Source organism: Streptopelia decaocto, assembly GCF_964273445.1.
Source record: "Streptopelia decaocto genome assembly, chromosome: 6".
Classification (NCBI taxonomy): domain Eukaryota; kingdom Metazoa; phylum Chordata; class Aves; order Columbiformes; family Columbidae; genus Streptopelia; species Streptopelia decaocto.
The window spans coordinates 16,712,932-16,727,691 of NC_138660.1; positions in this window are offsets into that span (position 1 = coordinate 16,712,932).

Consider the following 14,760-nt stretch of genomic DNA (forward strand, 5'->3'; position numbering starts at 1 on the left):
GAGATGCCTCCTGCCCACCACAGAGGACTGTGGCAGGTGGTTTGGGTTTGGGATTTCCACTTCTGGAGTGTGGGCTGTTTTCCTGCCGTGGGGTGGCTGTGATCCTTCTGACTGACACACCTGCCCTTCTCACCAAGCAGTCTGGCCAGAGCACAGCTGGACAGAAGTGTCATTGCTGTTTTATTTTCAGTCATGGTCTTTGCTCTAACATCCTGGGTTCTCCTGAAAAGATCGTATTGCCCTAAGTCACCTGCAGGTGTGGGTTATGCAAAGAACTTTGGTGCAGTTTTTGTTGTTGTTGGTTTGTTTTTTTTTTTTTTTTATAAGGACAATCTTTCTTTCTGCAAACAGTGCTGCCTTTATTTGGGAGCAACACACAGGAACCATAGACAGAAATGCAAAGAGTTGCTACAATGTGCTTTTACTCTACTCCCTGAAGTGGTGTCTTGCATCTCTCCTTGTCACGTTGGTGACTGGCAGCATTTGCCAGCAAGAGCCCTGGGCTCTGGCATTATTCCCCCTGGTAGCCCACAGCCACAGGGTGTTACCCAGAACAGGAATAATCTGGCAGTGTAATTTTAAGCTGTTTTGTTTGCAGATCATTGTCTGTGGTGATGCTCCATGCCAGGGCATGGTGTCACATGTCGATGTTATCAGCACCGCGGTGCACTCGCTCAGTGATGGGGATGCAGGTTGCTCAGTTGTGGTTTTGGACTGTCTTATTTCATGGCTTGGTGTCAGAGAATTCGGTGCTTTTGGGAACACAGGGCTTGCCTGTTTTCTTGCTGCCTATGTGCATTTGGAAGTTTGTTCCTAGGTGCTGATTAGGACGCTAAAGGGACCATTATGCAAGGTGGCTGCCGTGTGTGCAGCCCTTGCTGACCTTGCACTGATTTACAGGGGGTTGAGGAGTTCTCAAAAAGGTATTTGATATTGTGGTATCTGCAATAATTTCTCAGCTGTGGATTACATGAGAATTTTGAATGATGAAAATAAAATACAAAGAATTCTAGTTCTTGTGATTAGAAAAAGAGACTCTTTGAAATACAAAACAGCTATTTTCTAAGGGTTCAAACATGCAAGGGAATATGAGGTTGTCCAGTTTGTCTTAGAAAACATAAGATTTGAGAAATAATCAGTATCATGAGTTTGGATCCTTAGATAACTTGGAATTCAGGCCAAATCCCTCTGCATTATCAATACCAAATGTGTGATGCCATGAGCATGAAGGAGAAAAGCTTTTAAATTGCAAACATATCAGTTATCACTGAATATCAGTTGCCAATAGATACCGGAATGAAACGTCAAGTTAAACTTTTCCTTCAATTAATCTGTTGGAAAAGAAAAATCATAAAGTTTCCATCAGAAGTCACTTCCAGTTGGCTAAAGGCTTTCCTTTTCAGCTACAAAGAGTGCAGTTTTGGATCTCACTGCATCCCTCTGTGGGTTGACGAGTTCCTTCGGTGTCAGCCAGGAAAACACGTAAGGGATTTCTTTCCATCTTCTGTTTGTAGGGAAGAGTAGAAAAGGGTTGAATATCAAAGTGTGTTATTAGAACTGCAGAAAAAGTAGAGAGCATTTAGGTCATTATACCTCAACATCAATATGCAACATCACTGGTGTTTTTGTCAAGGTGATTTTCATGGTTTTGCTAGCTACCTTAAGAAAAAAGATAGTGTTATTCTATATAGACTAAGTTTGTTCAGTTTGCAAGCTCTGCAGTCTGAATATCTTCTGTTCATACCAAGTCTTCTGTGGAGCTGTGAGTGAATGATTGTAGCTCAGAAGCGATTGTGTGATGGGGAGATCAACATGCTGCACCAATGAGCACAGGTTACCTGAGAATTGCTTAGATGTGTATGGAGTTTTTTTGCCTCTGGGGAAGGAGAAAAACGGAGAGACATTTCTTTCATGTTTTAAACTCAAAGGTCACTAAGAACAGCTTAATGTTTTGTTTAAAAAAAACACCCAAAACATAACCAAACAAAAAAACCCTCTCCAGCTGGTTCCACTTGCTAACTCTTCAGTAGTGAGTGGCTTCATTTTTACATGAAAAAGCAGTTGGACATTGCCAAGGAATTGTGTTTAATTTTTCTAAAACCTGCAAATAAATGGCATGTGGCTGAGAAGCCTTTGATACAGAGGCAACCCCATATCAGCCTCTTAGAAAACTTTACATATATATGTTATTCTTGGAAGCTTTGAGACTTCCATGTCCGTGTATTCACAGTGAATTTTTTTTTAGTTGTAAGGTTCTCTGTGTGTCTGTATATACAGATGTATGCGTATATATGGACCTACATGTAGACACACAGATCTTGAAACATGATGCTTGTTGATAAATATTTTCTGTATGATGGACATATGTAATGGTAGGTGTATGCGTGAAGGCAGTCTTGCATGTTAGTGTTGAGATAAATGCTCTACTTCTTAAAATGTTATTTTTCTTTACTAGGAATCAAATTAACTTGTCTATCTACATGCAACGTTTGATATACGATATGCATTATTTACCATTTACCACCAGAGCTGGCCTGCTCCACGCCCAATTAGCTGCTGTAAGAATGATGTATGATTTGGCTCGTTTTCCCCTGTGGCAGAGAATTATTAATTTGTGTCTAATTGGGAAGTGATAGTTTAAATGTATGGTTCAGCCTGCCAAGAGTTTACAGTAAGAGAATATATCCTTTTGTGAAAATAGGGACATTCATTATACCTTTTTTTTCCAATGTAATTTTAAACAGAGTGTTTTTTAAAAGCTCCTTTTTTGTTAAAGTCCACCAAAATGCTTCCTTCCTTTCATTGTACAATTGATCATCATTGCCTGCTTTTACTCATCACCCCAAGACTCTTTTATCTCCAGGACATGACTTCCACCCTGCCCTGGGCCAGGCTGAGGGAAAGATAGGGATCGTCCCCCATGCCCCATCAGGGAACATGGGCCAGATGCTCATACCCTTGTCCCTGTTGCTGCAGCCACAAGGAGTGTGTGTGCCTGGGCACAGGGTTTACCAGAGGCTGGACTGGGACAGGGAGTCCCCGGGTACCCGTGGGACCCTGTAAGAAAGTTGTGTCAGGCTGTCATTCTGAATTTTTATAGCTAAGTTGTGCGGGCTGAGCCTGAAGTTTGGGAAGACGTCTCATCTATGGCAATAATTCATTGTAAGTGCCACGACAATACCTTCAGTTTGCATTGTAATTAATTTTGATCAACGCTGTTAGAGCAGATGCAATAATTTATTGAAAATAGTTGTATGTTTGGCAAGATGTTATCCTGTCTTCTGTGGTTTCTTTCCCAAAAAGGGTTGTGAAATATGTTGGAAGCAGAGACACAGTGCACGTGCTGGCCATGTGCTGCACATGGAACTAAAGCTACAGCTGTGTGGAGAATGGAAGGGCATGGCAAGGCCCCAGCAGGGAAACGTGTGTCTAAGGGATAATGGAGGTGTGCAGGCTGGGATTTTTACTTTCTGAGCATGAACTGGATATGTGAAAACCTGGGTAGTTCATAGTTCTTCATAGGGCTTCCCCAAACTGAACAGTTCAGTGAAGACTGAGGAGTGAGGTTAAGCTGTTGGAGAACTTTCTGTGACCAGTACCGCAGAAATCCCCAGTTCAGTTGAGTGATAAGAAAATCTTCACAGAGTGAATAAACGTGATGTGCTCAGCTGCCATGCTGGCAACAGGATTAGGGATGCTCTGCTATGGCCAGTACCTGGGGGGAGCTGGGTTTGTGCAGGTTGGACTCCTGCCCCGTGTTGGACTTTGCAGGTGCACAGCAGCAGTGAGCTGCTGCCTTCTGGTGGGACATGCCTGCAACTGGGTGCTCAGTGGCTCCTTGAGTGGAACAGTCTCTGTCCGTTCTTCTCCATCAGTTGATTGCTTTTGAATAGCTACATGCCTGATTTGCCCCCTGAAAGAGACAGGAGCTTCAAATAGCGTATCTCAGCAAAAGATGTGGTTTGCTGCATGCTCTTTTCAGAAAAAACTGGAAGTGAGAGAGTAGTTTTCTAATGCACAATTGAGGAGGTGTCAAAAATGCTTGCAGTAACAATCTCTGTCTACTGAAGGTCCTGGTAGCACATTTGAAGATAATCCTAATGCTGTGCTAACCTGGCAAAGGCACATTTTAGCAACAGGTTGTGTAGGCAGTACTTGTAATTTCCAGTTATTCCTAGAAAGACAGGAAGGGGTGTCTGGAGACTGTTTGTTTTGGTCCCTGTGGTGGAAGGTGTATTTGAAAAGGCTGTTAATGTTCTCTCATCAGGAGAAAACGGCTCGTGTATTAATGCAGTGACTTGTTTGAACGTTCACATTGGCAAGGTCAAAACACCTATTGAAAATGTACCCTTAGAATCTAGCAGCCCATCTCTGACATAAAGGAATGCCTTTTAGTTAGTGTGCACCCTACGTGGGTACAAAATCCACACGTCCCTTCACGAGGAGGCTATTGCTGTGCATACTGGAGCATCTTTTTCTTCTCCCAGCTTCCACCATCAGAGTGGGAAGGTAGTACTAGATAACTTTTATCTATTATACTTCAATTTGCCTTGTATGTTACATTCTCAGTTATTTTTCTGTAAATTACATTGCTCTTGGAAGGAGAGGAAACATTATAATCCTATGAATAATGCATAACGTGGCTGGTGTGTTTTTCTGTGAGTAGTGTAGATTTTCTGAGAATGATGGACAGAAGTGGATTTCATTCTTGGAAAGAGTAATTTTTCAAAGCTTATATGAGTCATGTGCATGTGAAAAAGTAAGTTATTGCTATCTCAAATTACTTACCTCTCATTTAGAGGTAGTAGAAATAGTTTTAGACATAATTACTGAGGATATAATCAATCAAGGTTTTCTTGCACAGTTGGGTTGAATTGTTGTGGCTGAGTACTTAGTACCATGCCAGTGCTCCCTGGCTCCGTCTCATCTTTAATGGATTCCAGATCTGGTGGTTTCAAATAACAGCAGCTTTTCCAGATCCCAAGACAGTAATGAAATAAGCAGAGGAACTTCAAAGGAAACTCCTCTAGAAAGGAAAAACGAGGTTAAATGATGATATAGTCAACTGTGGGATATTTTTATATCCATAAAATGTGTCAGGCCTATCCTAATACAGAAACAGGTGAAATATAAAACTGTGCTTGACAAATAGACCATGTTTCACACCTACCCAGGCTCTCCTAAATGGTTTGGGACCTGATTCTCTTTGGAGTTTCCAGGTGAATTTCTTTATGTTTTGTTTTGTTTTCTTTTAAAGTAAAGTCTGGCCGCTGAAAGAAAAGGTGTTTGCATCTCCATTCCCTGTTTCTAAAAGTCTTTGCTATCCAATAGCAAGAGAATGGCCCGGGACAAGCTGGAGTCAGGTCTGCTGTGAGAGGAATCGCGTGATCCTGGCACCCACTGCCCTGCCAGCCCGCAGCCGTCCTGCTGCACCAGCCCTCGGTGTCCCCGGGAAGAGGTCACTGTCACTTCCAATGAACCCTGCTCTGCTGCTTGGGCCATCACAGTGTCTTCTGCAGGTAGCGTGCTCTGATTAAATTTGTGTCACCTGTCAGAAAAATACATTTTTTCCTACCGGTGCTGTGGAAGTGTTTATGTGGTAATGCATTAGTCTGTGCTGAGCAGAGGGGGAAAGGCCACAGCTGCCTTCCTGCAGTTTGCAGAAAGATGAGCAACAATAATTGCCCAGCGTTCACTAATTGACTCGTTACAGGCCTCTGCTGGTGTGCGTGTGGTGAGTGAACCACTTCTGTACCACCTCAGGTCATTAAAGTCTTGATGTCAGGTTGGGCCAGGATGGGTGCTCCCATTGGGCACATGTATCTCTGGGACAGCAACCACCAGTAGCCACAGCGGAAGGCATGTGGGGCTCTCGTGGCTCAGCCGAGCCCTGTGCTGGGATGCTCAGCAGGCTGATGGTGCTTCATCTGTGTGCAGGATGAAGTGATACTGAATTGTGCTGAGTCTTCCTAAGGCAGTGTGGTCTTGTGCTGCAGGTTGATGCATTCCCTGTACCTTACTTACAGAAATCCTAATTTACGCCATTAGAAATGTTAACATAGAGTTTCAGCATGTTTCACATTTTGCCTGTGCTCTGCAGTGGGTCTCAGCTAATTCATCAGCAGTGGTTTGTTCTGCTTGAGATCCTGGAGAACGGCTCCTCTCCCGAGATATTTCTTCCAACTTAATTGCCAAGTTATAGTGAAATATGAGGTTCGCTGTTGTCTGCTGGAACGCTGGGGATTCTGTTTTGTTGGCACATTTTTCATGACCTCGTGTCAGCAGCATAACTAGGCTATGAGATAATTTGTGTGCTTTAGATGAGCAGCTGCATGCATCTTAGCTAGAGAGAGAAGTAAGTGTGGTCAGTCCAGCAGAATTAATTAGGTAAAACAGAGAATTAACTCTAATCTTGTAGATTAAGAGATGTCAGACCATGCAGGATGCATGTAACTTTCATGCAGGTGGAAATCAAAATGGTTGGAACTCATATACATCAAGATTTAATAAAAATTAGAGAAACAATAGCTGCAAATTTGGAAAAAAAAAACCCCTACAGCCATTTGACAGCTGAAAAGGCAAATATGTTGTACTCTTATTTCCCTGTGATACTTCGGTTCTGCAATGGCTTTCCACTCATTTCCTAATTAAACAGTTTTGAGGTTGTAAGGAAGGAGGACCACTCTGTGAGCCCTGTTCCTCGTCCTTGTGCTGTTGTGGGTGTCACATGGTTTTCACAGGCATTTGGAAACTATTGAATTTACTGTCATCTTGTTGGCAACTGGGATGAGGGTTAAACAGCATAGGAAAAACAGAAGAAGCAGACTTGAGATGATGTCTGGTAATCCTTAAACTGCCTCTCCTGTGAAAACTGTGTGAGTTGTTTTGAGGAATGATGGAGGACAGATTCTGCACCCGCTTTTGCCCTGCAGAAACCTCCCTGCAGGGGAGGTAACTGATGCTTTGACCAGAGGTTGGGTCCCTGAGATGTCACCCTGAGGAGGCAATGATTAGACATTAGGTCAGTACTGACAGTCACAGCATTTTTCTTACGTATTTCTGATAAGACTCAATGTATTGAGTGTGTTTTCAGTGTGTAGTGCATGGGTGGAGGAGTATGTTCTTAGCTGTCTTTTTGAAATCTGGGAATTACCTTGAGAAAAAGGTTTAGGGCTATTTAGTATTTGTAGTTTTGAAAAGCAGCAAAAGCACGTTATTAAGCCTGGTTTTATCGACTTTTATTGAGCCACAATATCTGTTTTCCTGGGCATACTTGACAGCCCATATGGTTTGGGTGTTTCTGTAAAGGAGCATGAAAAATACAAGAAAAAACACCTGTAGTTTATTATAACAAGGCCATTATTGTAACTTGTAATGGGTGGTGAGGTGTCATCTCACCAGGTCTTTCTGCCATGTGCTCCCAGTGGGGATGACATGGTGGTGGAAACCAGGTCCCCATCTGCCTGCCAGAGATGATGCAACTGGAGATGCCTCCACTGTCAAAACTAAGCCATGGCATGGATAAACGTGAACATAAAAAACAGGTGGGAGACTTGGGGAAAAACTTTACCTTGGTGCCCATCTCACAGAGCCCGGTGGTCACAGCAGAGCTCCAGCTCTTTGTGTTGATGCCCTCTGTCAGCATGAGTTACCAGATGTTGTAATCCCTGTCCCTTGTCTGACTGAACATTCCTGGGATGCCGTACTGTGGCACATCACCTAAAAGGAGAGCAATCATTGCATTAGCATGTTGTTACCTACTTGGAAATTTACATAAGATTGTCACTTCATGAACATTTTTAAACCAAGTAGGGATTGCAAGATTTTGTCTCACACTGTAATAAATGAGCATGCAGTAGCAGGGAGCATATCTCAGGAGAAAATCATCGGAAGTTAAAGGCTCCATTCTTCAAAATCTCATTACCCCATTCTCCTTTGTTGGTACCTGTTTCTGCATCCAAGGAGTCCCACAGTGAAGTGCCAAGCAAAAGAAAATTAGGTTAATGAGTGCTGCCCATTCTACATCCCATAATTTCATCAGGAAACTCTCAGACTTCTAGAAATTGCTCTGAAATTGGCAGCCTGGACTTAATGTCTTCTACCATTTTGCTATCACATGCAATTTCCTTTCTTGAGTAACTCCAATTTTAAACTCCCAGTGATTTAAGGAGCTGCATTGTGCAAAGGCTGGAGCGAGGACATGCTTTTGTAATCAAGCAGCCCAACTCTACATTTTATGGTGTGATGGTTACGGTGCGATTCAAACTATGCCCCATTACATAGGGGCGCATTCCTTTGATTTTACCGAAGAGACCATAAATATAACAAAATGCATAGCTGGAAAACATGATTTCATGCCTGGATTTTTCAGCTCCTTGCTACTATAAAGAATAAATGAAGTGGTCTCTGAAAGGGGCATATCTTTGTAGTGAATTATGTTTGTATTATTTGTATGGCTGGCAGAGCTCATTATTAAGCTTACCAGAAAATATATGCCTGCTACAATGTTTAGAGAATCAGGAAACTCATTTTCAAATCAAAAGAACATGAATGTAACTTCCTATTTCAGTAGTTTAATATGGTGGAGGCTCAGGGCATAGGGAGAGGAAGTTACTATGCTTAATATAAAAATGTAAAAGATGTTCCATAAATGCATAAATGAAATTAATTGTCAGCAGTCATATGCTTGGCAAACCATAATGCTTATTTGCCTTAAAATTTCTTATTGTATCGTTTCCCTTTCCCCCCAAGGTGATGTAATGTTTTCATCTCCGCAAATCTGGTTTCAAGAAAGATTTGGCTCCAAAATGGAAATCTGCTTTTGATTCAAGATTAGGTCCTAGCAGACAGTACTCTTCAGTCCCATTTGTTTGATCACTGCAGCCTTTCTTCAAAAAAAAGTCCCAGTGCATGTTGCCAGCCATGATTGGCAGTATATAGCCTGCACGGTCTCTGTCCATAATACTAAAGCTTGACTGGATTCTATCATTACTTCACCACCAACACTAAATAACTGAATAAATGCAATCAAAATTTCAAAATAAAAATTATTAGCTATACCATCTGACATTAGTGAAGCAAAAAGTAAAACAGCATGCACAGGTACAGGATTTAATTTGGGTAATTAAGTTTAATACATAATAAAATTTTATAGTAAAGATTTTAAATGCTCCTAAAAATATAAGGGCTTATTTGCTCAACATTTTACAGAAAGGTACTTATTACAAATAGATCTATTGGGTAATTTTGCACTGTGAGTTTTTATGTAAAGTATTGACTTACATGAAAGACTAAGAGCAAGCCATTGGTAAGTGATTTCAGCTTCTGCTGGATTAGATCCAGTGGGGCTGTGGTCAGATGGACAAGTGGAACTGCAGAGGGACAGGGTTAAAGGCTCCTTGTAGCTCTCTGTCCCCTCTTCCTTCTCAAAACCTCTTTGCATGGGCTGGTGACAGTGCCAGTATCAAAGGACATTTGCTAAGAAGTCAGAAGAAGGGTTTAATTAGGTTAGTCCCATCTCTGACTTTCAGTGCTTGGGGTGGTAGCCCAAGGGCCCCTCTGAAAGCACGTGAATAAATGGGCTTCAAGGCACTGGATTTTAGAAGTTATCAGAGATAAGGTAATAACAATAATGCTGGGTTGCAGATTAATGCTTTTAGAAATGTTGAGATAGTGGTAGCAATTTGCTGAATTTATGGGTTAACCATGGCTTTGAGGCTTGGTGTGCTGTTCTTCACCATCAGCTCACTCCAGAGAATCAAGAATTCTTGTCAGGAAGCAGCTCAGAGATGCCAGGCACAGGCAGGATAATGCCAGTAGAAAACCCAAGACAAATTGTGCAATTTTACATTTATGTAGGTAAGCAGCCAAGAATTCCTGTGTGCACTTCAAGGATAGCAAATACTTTTTTTTTTTTTTTTTTTTTTTTTGCAGATGTAAATGTAATAAGACACAGTAAAATGTAACATGAGTCTCTTCAGTAACGGTGAATTACCATACCAGACAGAGCAGTGGTCCCTTTTGTGCATTGTCAGGTTTTTGAAAGTGGCTTGTGCTCCAGGCTACAGATGATGGTCCTGTAATGCTATACCTGCCCACTGGAGGACTTTTTTCTCCTGTCTCATGAGTCTGCCTCATAATAGGAGTGTTTACATCTTTTTAAAGCTATTTACCTCATTCAGGACCATCTGACGTTCCCGTTTTCTGTGGGAATGCCTAATGTGAACCTTATTAAGCTATTGAATGCAATGATAACATGTGGCTATGAGTTAATAGGTTATGCACATGCTGTGCAACTTTTTTTAAATCAGTAGTAAATATTGAAAGCTGTTTAAAATATGTTTGTTCCCCTGTGCGCCATTCTTTGCTCTGATATAGTGATAATGTGTAAAATCACCCCATTCTTTCCTGTTCTGTCATTATTTATGTAACTGAATATGTGCCCTTGTGCTTCTGTCTGCCCCAAATTAAAACCTTAGCATATCATGGCTGATTTTTATTTCCTTCCTCTGACTGGTCTCCAAGTTCTGCTCTGTGCTGTCTGTAATAGGGACCAACCACTCAATCTGAGTTGCAATGAAACTCTCAGTATTTCTCCTAGAGTTGTGCTTCCATTTTGGGCAGATCCTCTGCCTTGGTACCAGAGAGACTGCTATAGACTTGCACCAGTGGAAACACTTAAAATCATCCAGAGCATTTGAAAACCTTGTGGGTTTTTTTTAGCAGTTTCTCATGCTCAACGAGTATTGGTAGAAGAAATATGGCTATTAGCACCTAGAGACTGGTGGGCAATGCATTTTGAGGCAATGTTGGCTCCTGAGGATTCTTCCTAAAAACCTCCCCTTTGTGACCAAAATATAATGTAGACCTGGCTTGAATAGGTTTATGTCGGGCAGGAAACCCTGACATTGAGGTAATGTAATAATGAGTTGAGCTGCGGTGGATGCCTGTATCTTTACAGAAGCTGCTTTCTGTTGATACCGTTTCTTGGCCTGTGGATTCCTCCATGATTTTCTCACTCAGGTTTTCTACGTTCAAGATTGTGGAGCTTGTTCCGTTGCCTTGCTCAAACGCAGGTGTCAGAAGACTCTAAAACTCCTGTGTCCTCTCACATCCTCTGTTTTTTCTCCCCCTTATGCTGTCCTTTCCTTTTAAGTAAATCAAGTCCCCCCAACCCAGATTTTCTTTCATTGTGTTGCTTGCTTTTCCTGTACACTGCACTCACTGCCCCACATGAGGTCTGGGCTCTCAATTTTCATCATGGGAGTGTGGCCAAGCCATTGGTGTTCACTGTGGGTGATGGGAATGTGCTTTTCGCTCCTCCCTTGTCAAAATAAGTCTTAACCCTTCTGTTAGGGCTTCCAGTTGATTTCAAGTACAGTGGTTGAGATTTGAACTCCTCTCTAATAGGGGAGGGTGGAAACTTTTGACTCATTTCCTAGCTCTGCATGATCTAGTAGATGATATGAGTTTTATTCATTGTTGCCAGGCTGGAGATACACTTTACCTGCTTAGTGTCCTGTTTATGGCCTCTTGTCCACCTCTGTGGTCACCTTCCATATGTAATGTTACTGACAGCAGAATGGCTGTCTCAGTCTACAACATGGGAGTGAGTGCTTGCAGCGTTAGCAAAGCATTGAGAAAAGGCAGGTTGACCATTAGTAGCAACCCACTATTTGCGAATAAAGAAAACCCTCACTTTTTCCAGTGATTAATAAGTGACATAAGATCTTACCTGTCAGTCTTCCTGGAACTTGAGGGGCAGCTGCTCAGATAACTGGCCCCTCTTTGTTTGATGGACTGATAACCATGTTATTTAGTACTGTACAGCCATGCGAATCCTTCACTGCTGCTGCATACTCCAGCAAGAGCATTTGCTGCATAGCTCTATTGGTTACAAATTGAAGGCATCCACATATTCAGGATAACTGCAACATTTTCCCCAGGAATGTGAGAGATATTTAGCATTACCAACTTCAAAGAGGAGGAGAGGGAGAGAAGGAATTTAATTCTGCTTGTGTATGAGGTAATGTCAATTCTTTGCAGTCAGGAGACTGGGGCTTAATTGATGTCATATGGCTAACAAATGTATTCCAAAGCCAGCCTCATTTGATTGCTTTTTAATAACTAATAACTCTCAGTGGGAGTCCAAATTATGTATGTATAAAAAAGCATGATGGAGCTGCCTCTCTCGCCTGCCAAGATCACTGTTACTGAAACAAATTTGTACCTTTTGCAGTCTTGGAATAGACACCAGCAGTGGCTGGACACGTACTCTCTCCACTGGCCTGGCCAGGAGCGTCTGGAGGAGCTGCAGCGAGGTTGCAGAGTATGTCCGTGCTGGCGGCAGTAGTTGTCTGCTCTCGCTGGGGTTTGTATCAAGCCACAGCTGGAGAGAGGCTTAAATCGCTCCTGATATCCTCCCCGCCTGCCCAGGCCATCTCCTTGCCTGCGTGCCAGCCCGCAGCTGCACAGCTCACACGGGCAATGAAGAGCCACTGAGTAATATTTATGTCATGAATCATTTTTCCCGTGGAGCTCATTGCCTTCCTGAGTCACAGATCTCAGAGCCAAGGAATCGTCCTCTGTGACAGAGCAGGAGACTGAGAAAGGATTCAGCTCCCCAGGTCCCTGTGGCAATCCCTGCGCTGCCCTCCCCAGGGGCCCAGAGCCCCCTGTTCACTCCTGAGCCTGTGGGCAGCAGCTGGGCTGTCACTGGCTGTGCTGAGCAGAGGCACCGGTGGTCACGGTGTCCCTTGGTCATAGTGTCCCTCTGCCCCAGTACTGCTGCCTGCAGTTGGATTTCCCTGAAATAACAAAAGCTCTGCCTGCAGAGCAGGGTCTTGGTGCAAGGAGACTTTTGCACAGCAGGGTGCATGTAAAAACGTGTCATATTGATGACAGCTGACAAAATCAGAGGCTAAGTCCCACTTTCTTCCCGTCTCTTCCTGACCCAGCATGCTGGCTGAAGAGGAACAAGAGGATTTGATGGTGTCACTGCTGTGTCACTGCTGTGTCACACAGCGCCACGTGCCTTCCTTCCACCCGTCCTCCCAACGGGTTTCCCCCTCACTTATTTAGTGGGTGAGTGGTCAGGGCAGGGCCACGTAGGACCAGAAGTCACAACATCCCAGTCACTGGAAGCAGATGTGAAATGCTAAAAATGGCTATTTTGCATTGCAAAAGGGAAGAAAAGTTACTGCAGTGTCTGTTCCCCTTCTATTCTACCTTCTCCAAACCAACAGAGGTAACAGGCACATCAGAGCATGTCTGTCTTCTCCCTGCTTCCTACCCACAGACAACGGGGCCAATTTATAAATATTGTTTCTGGAAGCAATGTCAGGAGAGCTTGTGTACTGTTAGCATTAAAATGACTGGTAACTTCTTTTTACATATTTGTGCACTGATTTTAATTCACCTCCGTAAAGCTACCTTTGATTAGATTTTTGTTAGGACTCCCACTAAATTCAACAATACTGACGTTGTTCTTTATGTGGAGATCTTTCCTTTGGCCTTCCACTTTGCCTGTTTCTCCCTGTCCATTGTATCTCAAAATGACAACATTTTTCATTTTGGAGTATTAGATAATTGAAGGCCACTATTATTTCTTAAAAAACAAATCAAAGCACAACTAACAAACCCAAAACAATAACAAACAAAACAGAAACAAACAAAACCAAACCAAAACAATAAACCGACAGAAAACAACACTTATTGCAGTGGAATATTAGCATGTTGTTCTGAAAATGGTTACTTTAGTTTTCAGTTTTGGTTAATACAGTTCATCAAAGCTAACAGGAACTAGCTTACAGCTCTTAAAAACATGAGTGATTTTATGCATGAAATGATGAAGCAACACGGTTGATAATTGTAGCAGATGATTTTGGGCTGCTTCTTTTAAAGGAGTGGTGCTGGTGTAGGAAAGAATGATAAGAAATGGGATTGATCATCAGAACCTTTCCACAAGGTTTTGACTTCACTGAAGACGGTCAGCACTATGTGTGACTAGTTTCTTATGCTGATTAAAATGCAGATCTCCCAGCCTCCTCCTCTTGATATGAGTGAGTTGTTTAACCTCTAACCTTTTATTCTTTGTCACTTGGGCATGATATTTTTAATAGGAATATTTTACAGCCTCATGGGGACCTAAAGACTTGATTATTGCTGTTTATAGAATTAGAGTTTGTGTCCTGGCCTGTTTGTTGTTACATCACATCTCAAAAAGTGCAACACATCCTGATTTGTTTTATTTCCCTACCTCATCTGTGTAATCTCTTAAAACCACCACAACGACTGTAGATTCAGACCCTACCCTTGCAAAACTGAAGTTATTCCTTTGCCAGTGCCTCCCACCAGCTTATGGGGCTGCTCCATTAATGGTCACCATGGGCAGGTAAAAACACCTTTACCTCTGGTGAAGGTCGTGCCTGGCTCCAAGTGCAGGGTCAGATCCATGGGGAGGCCCCTTGCCACAGCCCTGTCCCTAGTGAGACACAGTAAGTGTTCGGATGTGGCACCACTTAATTGCTTCAATTTCTGCAGTAAGATGATATAAAAATTCTTGTGACTGAGCGTGCAAAGGCGCTCCTAAAAAGTCTATTAATTTTTATGCCTCATAAATGTAAACCACAATTCACTTTGTTAGCTGTAAAAACATTCCTCTTAAAATCTGAGTTTATAGGACACAAAACAAATAGGATTTCAGAAAAAAATGTCTGGTTTCTATTCTCTTGAGAACTCTATTTTTGTTAATTAATAATT